This window comes from Phodopus roborovskii, unplaced genomic scaffold, assembly GCF_943737965.1.
Source record: "Phodopus roborovskii unplaced genomic scaffold, PHOROB, whole genome shotgun sequence".
Classification (NCBI taxonomy): Eukaryota; Metazoa; Chordata; class Mammalia; order Rodentia; family Cricetidae; genus Phodopus; species Phodopus roborovskii.
Genome location: NW_026126682.1, coordinates 1,040,101 through 1,049,669, shown reverse-complemented (window position 1 = coordinate 1,049,669; position 9,569 = coordinate 1,040,101).

Below are 9,569 nucleotides of genomic sequence, written 5' to 3'. Positions count from 1 at the left end.
ACCCATTGACCCTAACCTCTCAGCTTCCTAAAGTTAAGTATGGCACTTATCTGGGAAAATAATTTCCCCTGAAACATAAATAATGCTAGCTCATGAGGCTTGTAACTTAGCTTATTAAGACCCACTCACACATTGGTGATATAGTCAGTAGTAGTAATGGGTCTTTTAGCAGATTAAGGCTTGACTTAGAAGAAATGCCCTTCTTTCCTATATTGTACAAGCTGTGAAAAGTGGTGGATCTGACATCCATGTTTGGCCAAGTGAGTCACCAGCAATTTGTTAAGTGGTGAAATGGCATTCTCCTTTAAACTACTTCTGCCTGCAGTTGCAAAGATGGTTAGGAAAGGCAACTTCATGCTTTCTTGTCTAGGTCATGGAATCTGTGCCCACAGCTTCTCCATAGTTACTTGTCATATTTTAATTTACATCATATTATCCCTTATAGTCAAGTAGATTGTACATATGCAAATTCTTTTGTATTTAAAACTATAAATACAACAAGCAAAGGACATGTTTTCAGATCATAAAGCTAAGAGCAGCCAAGATCTTCCCTCATTTCAATAATTTCTGTGTTTCCCATTGCAATAATTCTCAAGAATTATTCAGTAAAAGGTTATTTCAGAAGCTTGCTTTTTCTGCCCAATCTTCATAAGATACCTTATCCCATGTTTACAGGCTATGAGTGCAGTCACACTACACCTCACATCTGCAAGAGGAAATTTTGTAGGGATGCTAGCTTCATGGTTGCCCTTATACTTCTACTTCGTGATGACAAACAATATCTGATTTGACATCCACGATGAAAGAGATTAGTATATTTCTAAGCAAATTTAAATTCTTTTTATTACTATGTTAGAAATTATGATCTTCTGATTTAAACCTAAAAGTTTCAATACACCTATTTGTACAATTTGTAGTACCTCATTTTTAGAGTGTTGTATAAGCCTTATTCTTAAATGTGTTATTTGCTTGAGAAAAGATCTCATATAGCCCTTCCAGGATGACCTGGTATTTTCTATATAGTCAAAGATGACCTTTGACTTCTGCTTCCACTTACCTAGTTCTGACATAAGAGGCATGTGCTACCACTCCAGTATCCCCTGCTTATGTGATTCTGGACTTCATTGCACTTCATGCATGGTAACTGACAGTTTATCAACTAAACTAAATCTTTAGGCACATGCTTAGTTTAAAGTAATAATGATAACAAGCCAAAGAGCTCAATCCCCTCTGTCTTTTACACTCTTCCCACCTCCTCTTCTTTAGGGTTCCCTGAGCTCTGAGAGGAGGGATTTGATGGGTTTATCTCATTTAGAGCTATGTGTTCCAAGTCTCTCTATGTAATGTCTGTTTCTGACTCTCTGCATCTGTTCCCATATGCTGCAGGAGGAAATCTCTCTGATGATAACTGATAAAGTACTGATCTTTGCAGAATATTATTAGAAATCACTATTTTTTTTTTACTTTCTTTTCAATTTTTTTAGACAAGCAGTATTTGGTTTACTCTAGATCTCTGGGATATCTCGTCTCTGGTTCTTGGACACACAAACAGTGTTGGGCATGGGTTCCATCTCATGAAATAGGCCTTAAGTATACCAGAAGAATAAGGCCCTCTAACTCAGCTGAGCAAAGCTCATCTGAGCTCACATACATGGAACCAAAACAGGGCCTGCATGGGTCAGGACCACGTCCTCTGGTCCTCTGCATATATATTACAGCTTTCAGTTTAGTAATTTTATGAGACTCCAGAGTATGTGAACAAGTGGGTCTCTGACTCCTATGCCTTCTCTTAGGGATCTTTTCCTTCTGTTGGTTTGCCTTGCCCAACTTTGATGTAATTTTTGTTTTTGTTTTAATCTTACTACATATTATTTTGTTAAAAAATAAACTGAAGAGCTGATTCATACTTGGGAACCCCATACAATAAGAAAATTTATAAAATACTCATTTTGAGTACCATCTCTATTAGCAACCTATTGTGATATTTTTCCAGGTACAACAAGTCTAAGAGAGGTCTTTCACTTAAAAAGACACACAATTGTAAGAAAGTAGCAAAAGTAATGACACAATGAAGTTTTCTATGATCAAAAGGAATATCAACTACATCTGGATGAGCCATGAAACAAGTATTTTAGTGGCATTAAAAACAGAGGTCTTCAACCTGTGAGACACAACCCTTTAAACAACTCTCTGTTTCTAAAATTATTTATGTTATGTTTTATGACAGTACAAAATTATATTTAGGAAGTAGCAACAAGAATAATTTGGTGGTTGACAGTCAACACAACTGTATTAAAGGGTTGCAGTGTCAGGAAGGTTGAGAACCACTGAATTAAAGGAATGAATCAGAACTGCAGCAAATGCTATTGGAAAGTCTACTTTCCAATGAGTGAGAGTATAAAAGGACAATTTATACCAATCTATTTATTAAAGTCATGAGATATCTGGGTACAATAATTTCAGTGTCTAACATATACTCCCTTTTAAATTAATTAATTAACCAATTATTTCATTAATTGAACATTAGATACTATTTATTCAGAGTCAAATAGTCTGTTGAGCACATAAGAGATACTAGTTTGTATTCTCTTTGAGATCACAGTTGACTGAGAAATTTTATGATTATATAAATTAATATGATAAATCTACACACTCAGCACTATAGAAACCTGGGACAAAGAAGCTCCCAAAATACTTGAAATGTTTTGTTGAAAAAGGCAAGATTTAAACTTTGTGTGAATAAAGTCTTCTATTCCAACGTCCACACTACATATCTGCACATAGGAATATTTACTTCATGGGATATGATGGCTAAAAATCATGAGTAGTTTATTAAAATATATGAAAGATCTTTCTTTATATAGTCTTCTACTATAATAGGGAAGATATGTCCTGAGGTAATGAGATACAGGAATGAGTAAAATAACTTAGTATTGGAAAATATTAAAAGTGAGACATGTTTAAAACTCATGCTTCTAAGTGACTTGTATGACTTACAGGAGGGAAAAGAAGCTAAGTGGACTTGGGTGCATTATTACTGGGATACAAATCACTGTCCTCAAGAACCTTATAATTAGCTTTAGCCATCATGACTGGCACATGTTGTTGAATGAACTGATAATCACCAAAGAAACAGTGGGAATAATGGGGCAAATAAATTGTTTGTAATTTTTATTGGGTTTGAGGATGAAGAAATGTATATAAAATTGTGCTTTCTCAATCAAAGTTGGCATGCATAACTGTACACTGCTGTAAGAACTTACAAACTCACACTGGAAGACCAATAAGCAGTCTACCACATTTAGCTTGATTCATTCAGTTTTGCAAGTATCTCTCTGATTTTTCCCCCTTAGGATTGAACTAAACATTATGGAGTCATCAAATTTACAATGGTTAGTGTAAAAGTCAGTGTGACATCACAAAAATAACAGATTCTTTTAACTACCTCATTTTAATTATTGACAAAGTTAACTGCATTCAGTATATCTCTTTGTAATATTGCAAATCATGATACACTATGAAATTAAAAGGATATAGCTAATTACTATGTGCCATACCTCAGATATTATTTTGTGGTGAGAAAATTTTATATCCATTACCCAAAGAACTTTAAAAGTGTGATGTGTTATTAACTGTAGTCACTATATTGTACAAATCTAGCAAAAATGGCCAATGTCTCACCTATGGAAGTTTAAGCAATTAAAATTATACCTGTTATTTTAATGTGCAGAGAGTGAGAAACTATGAAACACTGAGTCCTAAATAAAATGACTTCATCAGACCTCTCCCCTCAGGACTCAGAGCAGCTGTGCAGAAGAAGGACAACATGGAAATATGTAAGAGCTAGAGGGAATGGGAGACACCAAGGAAACCGTCTTCCAAGCACACAGAACTGACACAAACATGAAATCACAGAGGACACCACAGCAGCACTCACAGGGCTGACACAGGTTCAAGGCACATGGAGTCCCAGTGCAGGAAGGGGAGAGTAGACATAGGTCCCCATACCACTCTCAGAGGTTATTTCCAATTGTTAACTACTCACAAACGAAACGTTAGTTTTCTCCCAGAGAGTTTCTCTCACTGGGTAGGTAACCACACTCCAGGGTCAGTTCCTTGTCTAATAGGCATGGTCAAAGACAAATGAATTAAATGGTATTTTGTAGATCTGTTTCTTTCTCTTGTTGCTTTGTTTTTGCCATTTTGTTTCTTGCCAGTTGTTTGCTTCTATATTATGGTTTCTGAGTGTGCGTGCCTGTGCGTGCCTGTGTGTGTGTGTGTGTGTGTGTGTGCCCACGCGCGCTTGTGCGCGCACGTGTGTACTTCTTATACTTTTACTATGTTTATCCTTTATTCTGTTTCCTTTGTTTTGGAAAGCTATAGCGAGAGAAGGGAGACATGGAGTTAGGTGGGTGGGTAGGCAGATTGGGAGGAACTGGGGAGGGCTACACTTGATCAGAGTATACTGTATGACAAAATATTCTTGATAAAAGAAAAAAAAAAGGAGTCCATCCTTTAAAGACATAAGTATATAAATAATCTAGTGTTTCCCTCATGGCAATTGACATGTTATGTTAGATCACTAGCAAAACTTCAGTTGCAATAATACAATTAAAAGCTGTGAGTAAACAATTGTTGTGTATTGTAGACATAATTTTTGTCCCAAAGGAGAATAAAAATTCAGTTATAATTTGTTGCTTTTTAAGCTCCCTAAATCTCTTAAGCCAGCTGTAAATTTTCAGAAAAACAATCAAGAGAATATTGCAGTTTCATGGGAGTCCCCTGCTTAAACCTTTCTAGCCGAATCTGTCCTTTACAGAAATAAAAAGCTATAGATTGGTTGCAGCTTCTCCTTCAGATACAGCAGGGCAAAGAGAAAGAAGCCATGGCAATTGATTTTTTTTTCCTCAGGGCTTAATTTTATGGATAGCCACTAAAGAAAAAAAAATGGGAAATTGAATTTTCCTCACAAATCCTTGTGACTAATAATAAAAAAAAAAAAAAAACAGTGTTAACTAATAAATAAGGTGTTTTCTAATGTCTCCCATAAGCTGGCAGCTGCAGTTGTAGCCAAGGCAGTGACAAAAACCCAGGTTAAACTCTGCCCCAAAACACAAAAGAAAAAAATAAAAATGTGAGGAGAGGACTGGACCCAGGTCAGAAGGTATTTTACAATATGTGATAGGAAAGGGTAGGCATAGATAGATACCCTTTCCTTTTTTACCTATTGCGATTTTGGGATTTGTGTGATCTTGAAAATTCGAGTGCATGACAGTTTTGGAATCACAGTCACTAAGCACTTGATTTTGCCATTACAGAAAACTTTCCCTTCTGTGGAGCATTTAGCAGTTTCTCTTCCCTGTCCTTATCAATTTCAAACTAATGAAAAGCATAGAAATTCACCCCTCCCCCGAATAAAGTTTGTAAGAGGCTCACATCCATCCGAGGTGCAACTTCCTGCCCAGAGCTTAACAGAAACTCTGCATCTCCTTTGCATGAACCAAATGTAAAGTCAGCATTTGTGCAGCATTGGCAGCTTCCATACTTCGTAGATTTAAGGAGATCTAGCTATTTATTTATTCATTGAGCATGTGTGTGATATGCCTCTCCTGGAAGCAAATAGCTAATAACTTCATGTCCTGAAATTCTCTGGGGCCAACCTGCTCTTGTCATTTAGATTCTGCAGATGCCACCTCTTTCCCAGCTCACTGGGGAGCCTCTGCTAATCACTATTAACAATGGGATTTTTGTTTTACTTGAAAACTTTCTTATTCCCTTGTAGTGGAGGTAGAGACAGTCACAAAAATCAACAACAACAGGTATTTGCAGTGTCTGGTTGCCTTTAAGTTGCTCATATTAGGAAACACTCTGCTCATTTAGCAGATGGGCTATCAAAGAAGCAAGAGGGATGGCCAGCTCCAGGCACAGCTCAAAATGGCTAAAAGAAATGTCATTTTTAAATATTTTTAAATGCTAATGTATGATGGATTAAGAGGATAAATTACAAGAGAGTATGAAAATGAAAAAAAAAATGCTCTAAAATAATTTCTAAAGCGGAACAAACAATACAAACATTTTTCTAAGACTAGGTCTAGACCCATTGGGCAATTGAGACACAAACCATAACTTCAGCTTATTTTCCTAGCCACCTCTTCCTCCCCCCCCCCCCCACTCAGACATACTAACTAAATTAAGAAAGCCCACCTGCTAGTTCCACTAGAAAAACTCTTGAGGAGAGGGATGGTCACCAGCACACATTTCCCTGGTGATTTTTGACAGCTTTAATTATCTAGGGTTCTATATTCTAAATAACAATTAATGTAATTCTTTGATCAGTGTCTCATCTCCTTCTGCATCGATCTAATATTTACTGCTTCAGTTCACTTGCAAAATTAGTGCTTTTTCAACCTGTCACAAATTCAGCACAGAGCAAAGACAAGCCTATTTTCCCACATCTGTATTCCCAGGGCATTCAAGGGGAGGAAGGAGCCAATGCCTCCCTCCATAGAGCTCAATTCCCTTTGCATTTTACCGATTCCTTTTCTCAACTCATGCTTCTGCACAGTGCTTAGGCTAAAAGCACTCATAAGGGTCAGATTATGCAAAGTGTAACTTAATTTCTGAGACACTGCTTTTAACCTGCCACCCTGGCTTCCCATCTGTGACTATAGCAATTCCTAAGCAATGAGCATTTTTGAGCAGAACATATAACCCATCAAATATTTAGTTTGGAAAACATCCCAATTAATAGGATGTTTTCTGATCTTCTAAAGCATTTTTCTAAAGCATTGTCTTTGAAATAAAAACGTTCAAATTCTCAGTTCTGAAAAAAAAAATCCATTAAAAATGAATTTCAACATGAGAGTGAGGAGGGCAGTGTTTAACTATGGCCTTTCTACAACTTTGATGTTCACAGGATTCTCAATGACTAATGAAACAGTCTCTTGAAGAAAACAAACAAACAAACAAAACACAGAAAGTAAGAAAAAATAACAGGTGCTAACTAGTTCTTTTAAAAAATAAAACACAATCAAATAACTTTGGGGAAAAAAGTAAAATTTGTTTGTGTTTGGTTTTTTTCTTTCTTTTTTTAGTCTTGTTAGACAATCTGATTAACTTTTAAAGAATCCCCTAATTAAGCAATTTCCCTTAAAGAAGTCACTAATTTCCAGAGGTGAGCACGTTTTGAGGGGGTTTTAGTAATCACGATGAAATGAGACTTTGGTTCATTTATTCCATCAAAGCCCACCCTAACTTCAAGTATATTTTACCCATTGAATATTGCAATATGTTCAAAATATGCTCAGTCTTTGTGTTGATTCATTCACCAGTGCAACAATGGCATTACTGGGGGAAAAGGCAGGGTGTTCATACCCCAGGATAGTGTGTGTGTGTGTGTGTGTGTGTGTGTGTGTGTGTGTGTGTGATGTGCATATGAGTGAGTATGCATGCGTTTTATGGAAGGGGGTGTGCAAGTGTGTGATTGTCCACAAATTTTGGGGAGTGCCCCGTGCCAGGGGTTGACATTATTCTCTGTTTGTCCCCACCTTATTTTTTGAGACAAGGCTCTATCTCTGCCTGAGTCTAGACTTCAAAAATTCACCAGACTGACTGGCATTGAGCTCTAGGGTCCACCTATTGCAATCCTCTGCACTGTCCAGTACTACCCTTATAGGATGAAGCCACCATAGAGTGCTTTAATATACTTGTTAAGGACTTAAATTCCAGTCTGCATGCTTTCTTGGCAGGTAGTTTGACAGCTGAACCATCTCCTAGCCTTAAATTTTGTCTTAATTCACAGTGTTTATTGCCATTTCAAATTATTTTATGATAGCAAATTAAAAGTGGCCCCTTCAAAATAGAAACATTGGTTTTACCTAAGAAAAACATCTCTCCAAAAAAAAAAAAAAAAAGAAATAATTTAACAAGTAACCTCTGGAACTACCTGAATCTTTAATTTAAAAAAAAAAAAAAAGTTACCTAACTTGTCGTGAAGTTGGAAGTACTGTTTCTCTGGAAAATCAAGTACAACACCCAGAAAATTGTCATTCTTCATAATCTCTCTCAAAATGGAATAAATGGAATGGGGTGAGGCCAAAAGCTATCGAGTTCTTTGGCAAAATAAGCACACAAGATCAACATAGAAAGCCTGTGATCAAATTAGCAGGTGCACACTTACATTTGAATACTTGGAATGTTAGGAGTTATAGGAACTCTTCTGTAAAGAGAATTGATTGTGGCACAAGACATGGGCTGTAGAGTAGAGCCAAGTGAAAGAGGATGTGACTTTGGGTGAAAGGCACAGTATGTTGTCATAGTTTAAGATTCAGTATTAAAAAAATCAATAGAGTGCTTCTGACTTTTAGCAGCAGTAGTAAATACAGAAAAACCAGGATTTCCGTGGCCTTGGCAGCATGTTCAATCAAGTCATGCCTTAGGCCACAAGTTCTATTGTAGAAGTGAATCAAAATCCACATTGTCACACCTGTAGCTAAGTCCTGTGGATCTCACAAACTCCTATGCAGGTACACTCCTGTCTTGCTTCTACTTCAGCTAAGAAAAGGGCTTAAATGTAATTATCTCTCAGGAGGAGGGAAATATATCGTAAACAAATGAAGACAAGTGCAGTTAATCTTGCCAGAGTCAGGAGAAATCAGAGCAGACACTGAAGACTCAATTGGTCTTATGTTTTACAAACTTAATTGCATTAAAAGTTCTAAAAGTAGGAGTGTTTATAAATACGAATGTATTTGTGTATCAAATTGCAGGCATCAACTTTATTAAAATTATTAGTTCTGTACAATTCCACAATGCTCTCTCACTTTGTTTTTCAAATTCTAGATGAAATGTCACTCCTTTAGAATCATTGTGGCCTTTTTAATTGAATCTTGCCATTATTTTATTTTTCATGGAACACAAAAACATTTCCAAAATTAGACTTTTAACAGGCAAAATAGATACTTTATTTTATCCTGTTCTTCCTTGACAAAGATAAACTAACTTTCTTGTTTACACAAGAAACATGGTAGAATATCTTAATGCATTAAACAATACATTAAGTAGAAAGGTGGATTGCTTGAATATAGTAACAGTGGTTGGATGGGATAATTCACTATTGGAATCCTCTAGATAATCCCAAAGTGGCCTGAATTCCTTTGCAAAATGAGTGCCTATAGAGACAGACAGAAAGCCTCTTGTCATTTGTAGCCTTAATCCTCTGCCTAAAGCGTGAAAAGTGCTCAGGATAACAAGGGTGGGATCACTAAAATCAACATGATTTTGGAGTTTATATTCTTAACAATGCTAACTGATCAATAGGCTTTTGGGAACTGACAAATACAATAAGATCTGTTTGACAAATCAATCTAGTGTAGTGGACCCTCTGCTCCCCCCCCCTTCAATTCTCCTCCTCAATCTACATTCACACAGAGGTCAGGGGAAGAATGCCGTCTATAGACAGTATGAGAGTTATCAGGGCAATGCTTAGATAACGTTTATGAGTACTTTCAACAGTGCTTGTGTTTTTGATTGTGAGACTAGCCCTCTCTTTTCTGCCAAGGAACACTCAT